Source organism: Schistocerca gregaria, chromosome 3, assembly GCF_023897955.1.
Source record: "Schistocerca gregaria isolate iqSchGreg1 chromosome 3, iqSchGreg1.2, whole genome shotgun sequence".
Classification (NCBI taxonomy): domain Eukaryota; kingdom Metazoa; phylum Arthropoda; class Insecta; order Orthoptera; family Acrididae; genus Schistocerca; species Schistocerca gregaria.
Genome location: NC_064922.1, coordinates 606,220,541 through 606,235,970, shown reverse-complemented (window position 1 = coordinate 606,235,970; position 15,430 = coordinate 606,220,541). Strand labels below are relative to the sequence as shown.

General features: G+C 43.1%; 1 protein-coding gene across 1 annotated transcript in view; it reads right to left on the bottom strand.

The window, feature by feature from the left end:
- The window catches only part of LOC126354649 (UDP-glucosyltransferase 2-like), a 132,265-nt gene extending 126,544 nt beyond the window's left edge, over positions 1–5,721 (bottom strand). Inside the window, exon 1 of the mRNA XM_050004422.1 lies at positions 5,646–5,721. The gene's annotated coding sequence lies outside the window, so the exon portion shown is untranslated. The remainder of the gene's footprint in view (positions 1–5,645) is intronic.
- Between the last annotated feature and the right edge of the window lie 9,709 nt (positions 5,722–15,430).

Here is a 15,430-nt window from a genome sequence, read left to right as displayed (position 1 = left end):
TGGCTGTGTCTATGTGCCTGTGGTTCTGTCATTGTGATCATGTGATGTATCTGACCCCAGGAATGTGTCAATAAAGTTTCCCCTTCCTGGGACAATGATTTCCGGTGTTCTTATTTCAATTTCCAGGAGTGTATGTTCTGTTGCATAGATCAGTCACAGGTAACCACACGGAGGTGCAACTCATTTGGGGACTTCCAGTAACATGACTTGGTTAGCTGCTGGGCCACTCGGAATGGTACAAGTTTATCAATGCGTCATCTCGCTTTCTAATTGGGTTTTTTAGTGATCCGTTTTGTAATTAACAGAACTGGTTTCACCACATTGTGCTTGTGATCATAACTACTTGTGTGCAATTCACTCTTTGAACTACATTGTAAATATAGTGCTCGTAAAGGGATTGAGCTTAGTTTGCAGCCTTAATGTTGGGTGGAGTAAATGATTCTGTATTTGTTTTATTTCATATAATATATAAGCTGGTTTCGTCACATAGTGTTCTGTGGACTTTTGTGTATTTGTTTCTGCTTACAAATCCACAGGTGAGCTGCACGATTTAAATGTGTGTCAAGAATATTGCTTTTATTCTCCTTTATTTTCGTTTGCATGCGCTTTCCGTACTTTCTCGCATTTAATAGAGAACTCCATGTTGGCAGGTTTTGGAAGTTCTGGAACTCAGTTTTATTACATCTTGTGTGTTTGAGTTCGTCATTCTACTTTGAATAGTGTTACTTCTGGCCACTGAGTGCCATGCATTTCACAGTGGCAAATGTAGATGAGTACACTTTGTAGTCTTGGTGACTAGAGCATTATTCTTTGCAAATGCTAAATTTGCAACAGCAGTTATGTACATGTTTTCACACGTTATAACAGGTTCTACAAGTAGTACATTTTAGCAGAAGTGAAGGAAAATTTCGGAGTCCGCCATTAAATGTGAGGGTACGAAAAATTAGCGTAGAAGACGAGGATCAAAGTTGATAGGAGGGGTAGATGGAGGGGAGGAAGACAGCAGGGAGGGGGAGCTGCCAGAAGCCACCTTGGGAGAGGGTAAGGAGGGTGGAGAGATAGAGACCGGGTGGGACGTGGGAATACAGGAGTGGCAGTGGGTAGGGTTGGAAGGGGATGGGCGAGACAAGCGGGTGAGGAGGGTGAGTTTGCGGGAGGTGTACAGCATCCGTATCCTTTCAAGGAAAAGGAGGAGGTGAGGGAAAGGAATGAGATCGTACAGGATCCGCGTGGGGGAGGGGAGACTGATGCGATAGGCAAGGCGGAGAGCATGGCGTTCAAGGATTTGAAGGGATTTATAAAAGGTAGGGGGGGGGGCGGAGATCCAGGCCGGATGGGCGTAGCAGAGGATAGAGCGGATGAGGGATTCGTAGGTGTGGAGGATGGTGGAGGGGTCCAGACCCCACATACGGCCTAAAAGGAGCTTGAGGAGATGGGGGTCCAGGAGAGGCGACGGTCGAGGGTGACGCCAAGGTACTTGAGGGTGGGAGTGAGGCGATAGGACGGCCATAGACAGTGAGATAGAAATCAAGGAGGCGGTAGGAAGGGGTGGTGTCTACAATGAACGCCTCGGTTTTGGAGGGATTGACCTTGAGCAACCACTGGTTGCACCAAGCGGTGAACCGGTCAAGATGGGGAAATCACCAGGTACGAATGACTAACATACACATAATTCTCTAAAATTCCTCACGAGACCATTGATATAAAAATTCACAAAAACATTATTTCACACTCACACATTCATTCACCCTCATAACTAAGCACAATTATAATAGTAATTAATAAACTATTAGAAAATTAAACAAACAGAACTGCAAATAAAAATGTCTGTATCTTGACTGCAGCTTTAACAGTGTCCGTCAGCTAGTGACCTCTACCGAATCGCATCGAAACTACATGCAGACGGGCATCTGACGTCCTAAGCAGCTGCGTGTTGTTGAGATGATAACTGTAGTTACGAAGCAGTTATCGTCTTGACACCACGCAGCTGCTCAGAAAGTCGCCAGCTCCAGCAAATAGTGCAGTAAATCCGAAGATGATCAACTGAATGTGGCGAAACCGGTCATTTTAAATAAATGATATTTTGCGATCACGGCTCTTTCTTCACAAGTAACTATCGCAAGTATGATCACTGACTCTCCCAACCATGTTGGTTACAATCATTTGTGGTACTTATCTATGAAAGTAACTTTTCCTCTAATAGTCTTCAGTAAGTCGAGAGAATTAAGTTTTTTTTCGTGCCTGTAGCAATAACCGTCACAGCGCTGGCAAAGTGGTACATTTCGGTGGGACAATCCTTCCGGTGCAGGTGCATGCTCTCTTTCATCCACAAAGATTTGTCTGACCAGTCTGCCCTCCTCACGAATCTATAATGCAAGAAAGTAAGCACACGGCCAAGATTTGAACCAGTACCGCCAGCTTGGTAACCATGAACTTTAGGCAGTGCGTTTTGCCCGTTTGGCCGAAACCTGACAAACGTTATCAGTTGTAGAAGGTAAGCATAAAACTTCAACTTCGATTTTCTCGGAAAATAGAGGCCGTAACGTGTAACGTCGCTAGCGACTAACTCAGAACAGGCTCCTCTACTACATACCTAATATTCAACGAAATCGGTGGTTAAAGATCTTATGGTTCCATTGTAAGTTAGCAAGTCATTCACTCTCATACAGAGAAACCATGGAAAGTCTGAATGTGTCATGGGGACGAAATTTTTCTAACGTTAAAAGTGTATTTGCTGCGATTACCATTTGTAAGAAGTGTGCTACCAGTGGGGCTCACTGCATTCCAGTTCTGCAGACAGTTTTAACATTCCACAAATGTTCACTTGTTATCTAACTGAAAAGAAGATGAGGATCTGGGGCATGGCTTTGCTACGTTAATAACAGGCCTTCCACAGAAGGAAGAGCAGCTGCACGTTGTCCCCTATTACGTACATAGCGTCAAAGGAGGGGAAAAAAATTGCCATACATCACTGAAATGCTTGATACCGGAGTTCACACAACTGATTGACTCATTTAATAGGCAAATGCAGTTATGTGTCAACGATTTCTCAGGTATTTTTGGGGTAGAAGGTGTGGGACAGCCTTAATATAGGTGGATAAGAGCAAATAATATGGAAAGTAATAGATAGAAAAATGCCTATTTCTAATCATGTCACACAAGTGGTACCGCATCATTATTACTTTAGAATCATTACAAAGTTATCATCAGATTGTTAAAAAAAGCGAGAGAGAAAGAGAAGTAACGTAATGGAAAACTGAATTGAAAATCAATCTAACTTATATACACAATCACGCGGTCTTGAATCCGTTCCACAGTAACTCGTCGACTGAAAAGGCGCAGGTAGGCGCTAGTCCTGTGAAGCTATCTGTTCTCCAACTGTCGGAACTGAGGGCTACAGTGCACTACGTAATAATATAAAGTTGGTTATTCTTAAATCGCGAACGTGAGATCAAGAATATTCACAGTGTAAAACTGATTGCGAAAGAATGCCTTCTCCAAGCTAAAAGTACTGAAAGCGCGTCGTGTAGATAAGCGAGACGTGCACAACAAGTGGGACAGATGATGCCCACCTGCAGACGCTATCTGCCAGTACCTAACGTTCGCAAGTGTACACATAAATAGCACAGGGTTTATCACATTTCCTATTGCAGGCTTGTGGTTGTAGAGGGGTCTTTGTAGTTAAAGTTTTGCTAAGGAAACCTTGATCGCAAATGTACCGTTTGGATACAAAACAAATTTGAAGATAGAATCATGTTCAGGTCTTCTGCTTTGAGGTTCGCCCAAGAACTGTTGGGTTGGTGCATAAGTTCGTAGCGTTTTTGCATATCTTTAATAACGAACACAACAGATGCACATAACATAGAATGTAGTCCTCAAAAACATATCCCAATTCACCATTCACAACAATCTGTCAACGGTGGAGTAATTCGATTCCGCTGCTGTAGAAATAGCGTGGTTTTAAGGCGAAGAATTCGTCCAGCCATGTTCGCACCCGCATTTTCACCCGGAAAGGAAATTCGTTGAAGATTGTTCGATGGACAGCGGTAAAGACGAAAATCGGAGGGTGCAAGATCATGTGAACAGGGTGGTTGCGGAATGACTTCCCAACCAACTGCTGCGTAGTGTATTATGTTAATCTAACAGAAAGTGGGATGACGTTATCGTGGAGTACTATTACTTCACGAAGTCTTCCTGGCCGTTATTCTTTGATAGTGTCTCCAGGACGTAGCAGTTGTTGAGAATAAACGTCAGCAGTGATGGTTACACCTCGGGGGAGCAGTTCGTACTACACCACGTCGTTGCTGTTCCACCAGAAGGACAACATTATCTTTCGCGGACGCGTGTAGGTCATTGTACAGGTAGTTGCTGCTTTTTTGGGCTCAACCATTCCTTTCTTTTCCTTGTGTTAACTTGGAGACACCATTTCTCGCCACCAGTAACGATACAGGATAGGAATGGTCTGTGTTGTTCACAAGCCAGTTGATGACGAGCAAGTAGAGATGCACATACGGCCACCCTCTGATTTTTGTGATTTTTGGCTCATAGCATGCAGTACTCATGCACTCGATTTTCGAAAGTTCCCTCACTGCAAGCAAATGTCGCACGATTGTGGAATGATAACAATTCATCACATTTGCCAGTTCTCGAGTACAATGACGTGGATGATTGTGGACTGATGCGTTTAAACGATCTTCAATCTCCTGAACGTAGACAGTCACTAATGTCAAAACGATCGCAAATGTTTCTGGCTTCCTGCGCTGCCGTCATCCCACCACTGAACCCAAACAGAAGAATGTGTCAAAAATGTTCCGATTTCTCCACTTGCCACTCGATTTTCTAGCGTCCACGGCTCCACTCACTTCCCCCAGATGACAATATATAAACTCAAATAGCAACAGTGAACTATAAATAAAGATGACCATCGAGCAATAAATTCATAGTAACCGGTATCCCAACAAGCGAAGCGAAAAGGCTACGAACTTACGCATCATCCTAATAATTATGACATCACATACATTTTCGCCCGACTGCTCCAAAGACTGCGAGAAACTGATACGTTCGCAACTAGGAGGGTTGATTCGGGGCTCCACGGGCGCACCGCACTCTCCACTTCCAATAAATATTGTGCACGACGAGGGCTCCTGTAGAGCGATCATTTTCTTAGCTGTGTATGCGTGCCTTGGAGAGGGAGATTTGAAAGTGATCCCATACTCAGACACATTTTACAGCCAAACTATGCATTTCCGGACATGGGTTACTTGTCAAAACTTCTTGTACTACGTCCCCTCTACAATACCTAGAAGAATGTAATAGGAATTGAGGAACACGCTGTACAACACACAAAGAAATCACCAGGCGTCATAGTGATTCCGTAAGCCAACATGGCTAGTCTGTTTAAGATTATTTCTGTTTTTCTTTTTTTTTTTCACACTGCTCTTGTCAAAGCGCCTTCATGCAGACCAATATTCGACAATTTCAGATCTTTAAACATGTACGCAGTCAGCAAAATGTGCTGAGAATACATCGTTCCCCACACCGGGAGGGACCAAGAAATAACTTCGAAAAGGAAATGAATGCACAGTACGAGAGAACCACATCAACACCAGGACGTGGGTTCCTCAAAGGCGTGAGTCGGCACTTACCTACACGCGGAGAACCGCCGCCCGCTGCACTGCCGTGCTGAGCTCCGAGCACTTCCTTTGATTAACTACAAGCGTGGTGACAAGGACGCTGCGGTTTGCAAGTGACTCGGCAGTTTCGTACGTAGTCCGTGTGGCCCGGAACAGCGAGTTCAAGACACTCAGCAGTAACCGAGTCTTCTGGAGAAAGCTCTTCGAATATCAGTGAAAGGCTCTTCTGTCGTCACAAAGCACTTTCTTCCAGCGTAATCTCCTTTCAGTCCTCTGAACTTGTCCCAATTGTTTCCGGTGGGTAGAGTCATTCTGGAAGAACTGCAGATTGCCCATTCGTGACTGCTATAAGCTTTCCCTTAAGTCTGATTGATTACCTGGAACAATTCTTTTTCGACGGTGGATGTCTCAGTAGAATATTTAAATCAGCCTCTCAACTGCAGAAAACAACGTGACTTGGCGTAGTACAAAATTCAGAATTACGTAAACAGTGACTGCACTTCTGGATCCTACAGAGATAAGGTTGTGTGTTCTGAGTCACATGTTTTCACGCGAAAGCATTAGTAAAGTACAGCTGATACGCTACTGGCGGGATCGCGTGGGAAATCCAACCGTTACTAGGTTAATCGACAAGAGAAGTCAAAGCACAGTAAAAAAATATATTTTAAACTTTATTTCAATAAAATGTTTATTATATTGGCATACATTGCTAAACACCGGAGCATTTTAGAAGCCAAAGAGTCTAAGGCGCTGCAGTCATGGACTGTGCGGCTGGTCCCGGCGGACCTTCAAGTCCTCCCTCGGGCACGGGTGTGTGTGTTTGTCCTTAGGATAATTTAGGTTAAGAAGTGTGTAAGCTTAGGGACTGATGACCTTAGCAGTTAAGTCCCATAAGATTTCACACACATTTTAGAAACCAAAGAGCCTCGTCTTATAAATGTACAACCACCCTTTCTAATAGCGGGCAAGTTACTCTAGCATAATGTCGTTAATTGTAACTTTCCAGTCTTGTTTTAGTTACCAGATATATGCGGAAAATTCTGAAGTAAGAGTGGCGATGTAAAACACTACCAAACTGCACACCTGTAACATTTAAAACCTTCCGCATATAGAACGCAACAAAAAGTTTGTTGCACCCCAAAAATAAGGGAAACCGGGAAAAAGAAGGTGTATTTGTCAATAGTAAACGACGAGACGAAAGCAAAGCGTGTTAACTACAAAGTAGAAGAGGTAAATGCACTCATACAAGAGTACTGTTTGGTAATAATACCGACAACTTCAGTAACAAGCTTTGTCAGCCTGACTTTTAAATGAGTGTGGGATAAGGTAACCTCAAATAGTTTTAAATGCATCCTTCTCATGACCTGAATAGGTCTTTTTCTCATGTTTAAAGCGCAAACGTTTCCCTCTTTGTTCTACAGTACGGAGGTAGCGTTACGTACAGTCACCTATTTAATGAAAGCAAAAGTAAGCCTACTTTATTAGTGGGGTTGATTAGATGGCGCTGTGGCTCTAACCGTGCAGCTTGTATACAGGGTAAACCACAACTCCTCCTACAATCCTTCAGAGGTTGTAGTATGGACCAAAAAAGAAATAATCCAGTAAGCACGGAGTCTAAAATGCTCGAGCGCACACCATCTATTGAACCTGTGCTCGTATCTCTTAAGGTATGCATTTTAGAGACCATATCACTAAACTTTTTTTGTTGATTTCGTCCCTACTACCACTCCTGAAAGTTTTTCGGTGGAGTTCTGGTTCACACTGTGTACTGTTCAGTTCGTAAAGAGGACTCAGTGCGTCATTTGAAGCTTAAATCGCGCATGCGTTTTTAGTTTACTACACGAAGAGTTGTCGTCACGTGACGTTGCCTGCCGGATTTACGGAAATTCTACCGCTGTCGTGAGACAAGGCATAATTAAGATCTGCGTTGTGGTTGTTGCTGACAGTCAACAACACCAGATGTCCACAGTTACCGACAAATTATGGCCCGAGAGGACGCAACAAAAATCCACACTTCCTGTTTAGAGACCCTTGACATGGGTGTGTCAATCCCGATAAAACGCAACTGTCTTCATAAGATCAATCTGACGAATAACTGTCCATTACGAACAACAGTACAACTGTTGCTTCGCACCAGGTATAACTTTAATGTATACTCTGAATTGTCAAAACAAACGGTAATATAACATCACCAGTAATGAAATAACTATATGGGTGTTGGACACGGCCGCTCGGAGTGGCCTAGCGGTTCTAGGCGATACATTCTGGAACCGCGCGACCGCTACTGTCGCAGGTTCGAATCTTGCCTCGGGCATGAATGTGTGTGATGTCCTTAGGTTAGTTAGGTTTAAGTAGTTCTAAGTTCTAGGGGACTGATGACCTCAGAAGTTAAGTCCCGTAGTGCTCAGAGCCATTTGAACCATTTTGTTGGACACGTTCCGAAATCCAATTAATAAAAAAAAGGTAAATAAAATACAATTTAAAAAATGATTCAAATGGCTCTGAGCACTATGGGACTTAACTGCTGAGGTCATCAGTCCCCTAGAATTTAGAGCTACTTAAACCTAACTAACCTAAGGATAAAACACACATCCATGCCCAAGGCAGGATTCGAACTTGCGACCGTAGCGGTCTCGCAGTTCCAGACTGTAGCACCTAGCACCGCTCGACCACTCCGGCCGGCTTACAATTTAAAAAACAGTACGGTACAACTCACACCAGCGTGAAGCGCCTAAAATGGAACCTGGATTACTGACGTTCTGGTTCTCTTCACAAACGAGAGCACAAATTGTCTGCTGTCTGGTGATCGTCGTAGAGATGTGTGGTGGCGGCCAGCTGCAAACACTCGTCTGTGGCATGCAGTTCCACGGGTTCTGGCTCTTTTCCTTCATCAGAACGACACGCGACAGCTGTATTTCCGCAGTGGTTCAGACTGCTGCGGACTGTGAAGCTGCTGAGTCACTCTTACTTGCACAGACAGCTCTGGCTAATGACGCAGCACGTGGTGGGAAAGCTGCGTCACGCTGAAACGCAACAAGCGCGCGCCACCTGCTCATCGTGCAAGGTCCCGTTCGCCTGCCTTCTGAATGCCAATAACGCAGCCGTACCCACGTGATCGTGCGTGGAACTAGCAAAACAATGCCCCCAGCCCTCTCCCACTCTTGTAAATTTATCTTTCTGCTATTGTTTCTACGTTGATATTTTAAATTTTATAATTTAAAAAAATGTTTAGTAAATAAAAGTTATTACTGAGAAAATGGATTAAATTAACTATATTGGTGAAAAACACTGAACACAACGAATTTAATGTGTGGTTGTAGTAAATATATTAAAAATTGCACATACTTTCTACAAAAAATTAAAGAAAAAGAGATCTGTATCTTACTGTTTTCGGCTGCCACTGCACACTGGCTTTAATATGAGGCTTAGTATTTGCTTCCCATTCAATCAAGAGATGAGAAATTTTTTTCCAGAATTCGTAATTTTATTATAATTTGACTTTCCATTTCCTTGCTTGACGAAGCAAATTTCTGGATTATGTCACTGATTTCACGATTAACTGCTGTGTCGTTTTGTACATCCTACGACGACACCATAGCTCTGTCAAAACTGGTCATCTAATGAAATGCTTCTTTTAGCGATCTTAGCTTGTGAAGATACTATAGAGGTAATTGTTGATCACTCCAAAAGTGTCTTGGTAAACCTCGATCTTGTAGAAATTTGAGGTTGTAATGCCATCCACGTTTCGTTTGATGAGACGCTTCACATATGTCTTGTCATTGATGTCTTCCGTAGATCTTGACTTCATATAACTAAACCGTTAAACGCTCTGGGCAAATGCCGGTACGATTACTTTGAAAGGGCCTGGCTGATTTCCTTTCCCATCCTTGAAACATTCCGAGCTTGTCCTCCGTCTCTAATCACCTCGATATCTTCCTTTTCCTATAAATGCTCTCCGTTTACTGCTAACATACTGCAGTACAACATCCAGTATATAGCGGTTGGCTGTTTTCTTTCGTATCCGGTGTGAAATACACTCCTGGAAATGGAAAAAAGAACACATTGACACCGGTGTGTCAGACCCACCATAGTTGCTCCGGACACTGCGAGAGGGCTGTACAAGCAATGATCACACGCACGGCACAGCGGACACACCAGGGACCGCGGTGTTGGCCGTCGAATGGCGCTAGCTGCGCAGCATTTGTGCACCGCCGCCGTCAGTGTCAGCCAGTTTGCCGTGGCATACGGAGCTCCATCGCAGTCTTTAACGCTGGTAGCATGCCGCGACAGCGTGGACGTGAACCGTATGTGCAGTTGACGGACTTTGAGCGAGGGCGTATAGTGGGCATGCTGGAGGCCGGGTGGACGTACCGCCGAATTGCTCAACACGTGGGGCGTGAGGTCTCCACAGTACATCGATGTTGTCGCCAGTGGATGGCGGAATGTGCACGTGCCCGTCGACCTGGGACCGGACCGCAGCAACGCACGGATGCACGCCAAGACCGTAGGATCCTACGCAGTGCCGTAGGGGACCGCACCAACACTTCCCAGCAAATTAGGGACACTGTTGCTCCTGGGGTATCGGCGAGGACCATTCGCAACCGTCTCCATGAAGCTGGGCTTCGGTCCCGCACACCGTTAGGCCGTCTTCCGCTCACGCCCCAACATCGTGCAGCCCGCCTCCAGTGGTGTCGCGACAGGCGTGAATGGAGGGACGAATGGAGACGTGTCGTCTTCAGCGAAGAGAGTCGCTTCTGCCTTGGTGCCAATGATGGTCGTATGCGTGTTTGGCGCCGTGCAGGTGAGCGCCACAATCAGGACTGCATACGACCGAGGCACACAGGGCCAACACCCGGCAACATGGTGTGGGGAGCGATCTCCTACACTGGCCGTACACCTCTGGTGATCGTCGAGGGGACACTGAATAGTGCACGGTACATCCAAATAGTCATCGAACCATCGTTCTACCATTCCTAGACCGGCAAGGGAACTTGCTGTTCCAACAGGACAATGCACGTCCGCATGTATCCTGTGCCACCCAACGTGCTCTAGAAGGTGTAAGTCAACTACCCTGACCAGCAAGATCTCCGGATCTGTCCCCCATTGAGCATGTTTGGGACTGGATGAAGCGTCGTCTCACGCGGTCTGCACGTCCTGCACGAACGCTGGTCCAACTGAGGCGCCAGGTGGAAATGGCATGGCAAGCCGTTCCACAGGACTACATCCAGCATCTCTACGATCGTCTCCATGGGAGAATAGCAGCCTGCATTGCTGCGAAAGGTGGATATACACTGTACTAGTGCCGACATTGTGCATGCTCTGTTGCCTATGTCTATGTGCCTGTGGTTCTGTCAGTGTGATCATGTGATGTATCTGACCCCAGGAATGTGTCAATAAAGTTTCCCCTTCCTGGGACAATGAATTCACGGTGTTCTTATTTCAATTTCCAGGAGTGTACATTCAGTGACACTCCCGAAGTCGGACTCGATTAATATGTTTGAGAAGGGAGTTGAAGGTACAAATTTCAATGCTTCCGAAATTGCTACTGTCGCCGCCGTAAAAACCGAAGTGGCTTTAGGTAGTTTGAATGCCTTAGTCACTTGAATCTGAACGCGCAGAAAAGCACATTTTGTACACTCCTCCCGGGAAATGATTGATTCATGTGCGTGTTTATACAGATTCGACCAAGTCATTGAGCGCAAGCAATTTATATGCCTGGCGTATTGAAATAAGACTGAAATTTGGTACCTAAGTCTCTCGAGATCTTATTTCAGTAAACGCAAATACGAAGACTTTTGAGACCAAATTTCAAAGCTGGTACAAAGGGCCGGAATTTTATTTGTCCTCTTGGAGGCAGTCCGTAATGGGTAAAGGCAGTCTGCAATTTCACAGGCAGGACTGTCATTGGATGCAATGCCTTGAATCAAAAAGGTTATCTAAGAGCATTTGACATCTAACGCTCAAATTTATCTCTCCTGACTCCATCAGACGGCATTTGTAGGTGTCGCATGCAAGCGCCCGGGACAAGTACAAACGCCTCTGTATTGAAGAATATCGGTTGGTGCACAACAGTGCACGTTACAAATATGTTCCAAAAAGCCGCGCGTGAAAATACAACTTCACAGGGGGCATATCTCGTGTTCTATTGATTACAAAGATAAGGGTTCAAGTGCTTTGGATAGCCTTGACCTAGCGACTATCTATGTATCTATGGAAAGAACGGCCGTGCTGTAGTCGGCCTACAGTACAGGGTCCAAATTTAACCATAACTCATTTTCTCCGGATCAGGCAAATAGAGCAGATCGATTGGTTTTTTAGTATTAGGTGTGGTCTAGGGTAGATCTTAGGAGGCTTATATTTGTTCATGGATGGCTCCTGAGAAATGACAGAAAACAAGGTTTTTGGGTACGAAAAGTACCAATTGTAGGGATAAACACTTCTACGATTTCTATTCATGACTGACCGTCGAAATTTTTACCGTACTTTCTTAAGATGATATTCTCGAGGAACTTCCAAACTTTTTTCGATATCATTATCCGTTACTGAGATCCAGACGTTCAAAGTTACGGTACTGACGCAGATAACCGCAAAATCCCGTTTCAGACTTATTTTCAACGTGGGTTGTAGTTATTTAAATAACTACCATAGCATATTGCTCAAGTTTTAACTACACATTTTTTAGACATACATCTACAGACGCGATTTCCCGTTTTCGAAAATCTGTGTCCGTTATCAAGATGCATTCAGAAACCATGCTTTTGGGAACCAAAGTCATCAGATGTGAGGATGATCACGTCTATAATTTCTATTCACGACATACCATATTATCATATCGTCCTAAGATGATGATCTTGGGGAAAGCTGAAACAGTTTTTCATATCACTATTCCTTACTGGTATCCAGAGGTTCAAAGGTACCGTAGTACGTAAATTATGCACGTAATATCCGGACTGAGGCGTAAAGCAGTGAAAACATGGTAAGGATTCCAGGGCTATCGCAAGGGTTCTGAGGTCACCAATCTATGTTTTTAGTCAACATTTTTTCACCAATAAATCTTAATGGCGCTCCGCCTAAGTGTAATTGGCACCTCACGCCTATACAAAGACGCCCAAATGTATACTTTAGTGACAAAACTTGAATTAAAACTGTCTGAAAAGAACTTAAATACTGCCAGAAAGTATATAAAACTGGAGGACTGCAAATACCGTAAAATATTTGTACTTTTTTAAGATATAAATCATGAGATCGGTAATTGCCATCGATGAAGAAATTACCCAGAAAAAAATGTAACGCAAACGATTTTGTGTTAACCTTACATTATATGTACTTATTTGTTGTTTATATGTGTCAAATTATATACACGTGTCAAAGTATACAAAAAACTGTCGAACTGGACTACAAAATTCTTTTTATGTAAACAGCACACTCTGCTGTAGGAGAAGGGAACTAGTGGCAAAAAGCTCCTCTTCGAGCACAAGAAAGGCGAATATGTTCCTCTTTAAAAGACACTGACAGAAAAGTGAGGAATCAGCTGTCTCAGTTCTCATTCCGCCTTCGTCGCCTAAAATTTTGGTACGCTAACTATTAGCACTTTTTTGGGCTGAAAGAGCGTTGCAAAGTGACAATTAGGCTGAAAGAGAGAGGAGACAGTGTCAGTGGGATGCAAAGTGAGAGGGACAGTGGCATTGGGAAAGAAAGACGAACGGAGACAGGGAGTCAATGGGAGACAGACATATACATACAGCGGCAGTGAGAGGGAGATGCTGGATATGGAGGCTTAAGGGGGTACGTTAATGAGAAACTCACACTATCTGAAAGGTGCACCAAATTCAAATTTTGAAGAATGGCAGTGAAATTTTGTACCATGCTTTACATGAAACTAACACATTAACTGTTAAGTTTCTTGCATTATATATATTTAACTTTTCTATAGAATTTAAAATTTTTAGTTTTAAAAAATAATGCATGTACTTTTTTCAGAAATTGTTCGAGAGATTTCTACAAAATTTTCACTGTTTAATCTTTTTGCATACAGTAAGCTTCTCGCATGACGTTTTTTGAATATATCAAAAATGAAAATGTTAATAATTTTTAATTATAGTTCTTTAAGTATAACATAAAATTCATGCAAAATTTGAAGAGCGTTGTCCCGTGTCTCAACTTATACTCAGAATTTCAATAATTTAGTCTTGAGACGACATTTATTGGGTTTATAGAAATAAGTACACTATTTCTTAATTCTAGCTTTAACATTTTCTTAGAAAAAGGTACATAAACTTAAAGAAATATAATTTTAACGGAGCGCAATTTAAAGTTCAACCTAACGTTTTTCTCATGATCTTTCTCCATAAGGCCCCAGAAATGTAATCACCGTCCTCTTTCCCTTCAAGGCTTCTCTCTGGTTTCTTGTTTCCTGCCCTCTTTCCTGTACCAGATCTCCAACTGACATTTCAGCTCAGAGAGGCTGTACATCTATTTTTCTCAAGATGTATTGCCTGAAATTTCCTATCTTAAAGGTATTCTCTCTAATACCTTCATCCACGCTACGTCCCCATCATTAAGTACAAGAACTGCATCATATTCGAACACTTGTGTAGATCTCCATTAGTAGCAAAGGGAAAAACAAGAATTGTGTTTTCATAAACGAACAGCTGGCTAGCTGTTGTTTATAAGATACGGAACAGTGTCACAGATAATTTATAAAACCGAGGAGTGTGTACCGCGGCCTTCATGCTGCATCCCGTGCAAGTTCACCTGAAAGTAATCGTTGTTCACCTAGCTTGTACTGAAGCATTGCTGCAAAAAGTGGGCGTGGCAGGAAGGTGGCCTTACACGTTTGATTATTTTCTAGGACTTCGGACGCGATTTGATCATGCAATCTTTCAGAACTTATTGTCCATAAATTCTAGTAATAGACAAAAAATAAAATGAAAATTAACATTTTCGTCAATTTCATGGATTACAAAAATAGACAGGGTAAATGGACTTAGAATGTTCTGTGTTAAAAGAGCGTGATAAGTTCGCAAGCCAAAGTTTTTACGAAGAAGGCAGAAAGAAGATTACGGAAGCTGGTTCCCCCCTTTTTTGACAGAGGTTTTTAAATTGGAACATATTCGCCTTTTTTGTGCCCCAGCAGGAGCAATCCCCTTCTGGTATAATTTGTTGAGTTCATTGTGTTGCAGCCTACACCCATATTTCAATAGTTCAGTCTACATTAAATAATTCCTTGGTACATGGTAAGAAGAATGTTTTGGTGTCGTTTCTATTACACACGGGTGAAAGAACAAATTACATTTAATCCTTTTTCGCACTTATTAACAATAGATTGTATGAGAGGCGCCCAGCTTATCCACCAGTGAAATATCATTCTGTGGAATGAAGCATGAAATTTTATCTAGAAAGCATACTTCCCACATGAGGTGTGACCGAAAATGCGAGCAGAAATCTCCGTTCATGGACTTGTTCTATGGTAGTGAAGTAACCGTTTTTGTCTGAATATGCGATTATGCCGCTGAATAAACTCAGAGAATGTTTACATATTGTAATATTTCTATGGCGGAGTGACTGTTCGTTCTAAATCGTAAGGACGCAGAGTATACAAGAGGAGACAAATGGGTCGAGCATGTGTTTTTAATCTGACATTGATTATTCTTTGAGTAACTATGGTACTTATATTAATACCGCCCTCGAAGGACTTCCGAATTCCGTCAGCGAGTCCAAGACAATTGGATAGGGACAAATACGTGGAAATTTGGGTATTGTTATGTATCAGATCAGACTTGCTCCGAAATATCCTA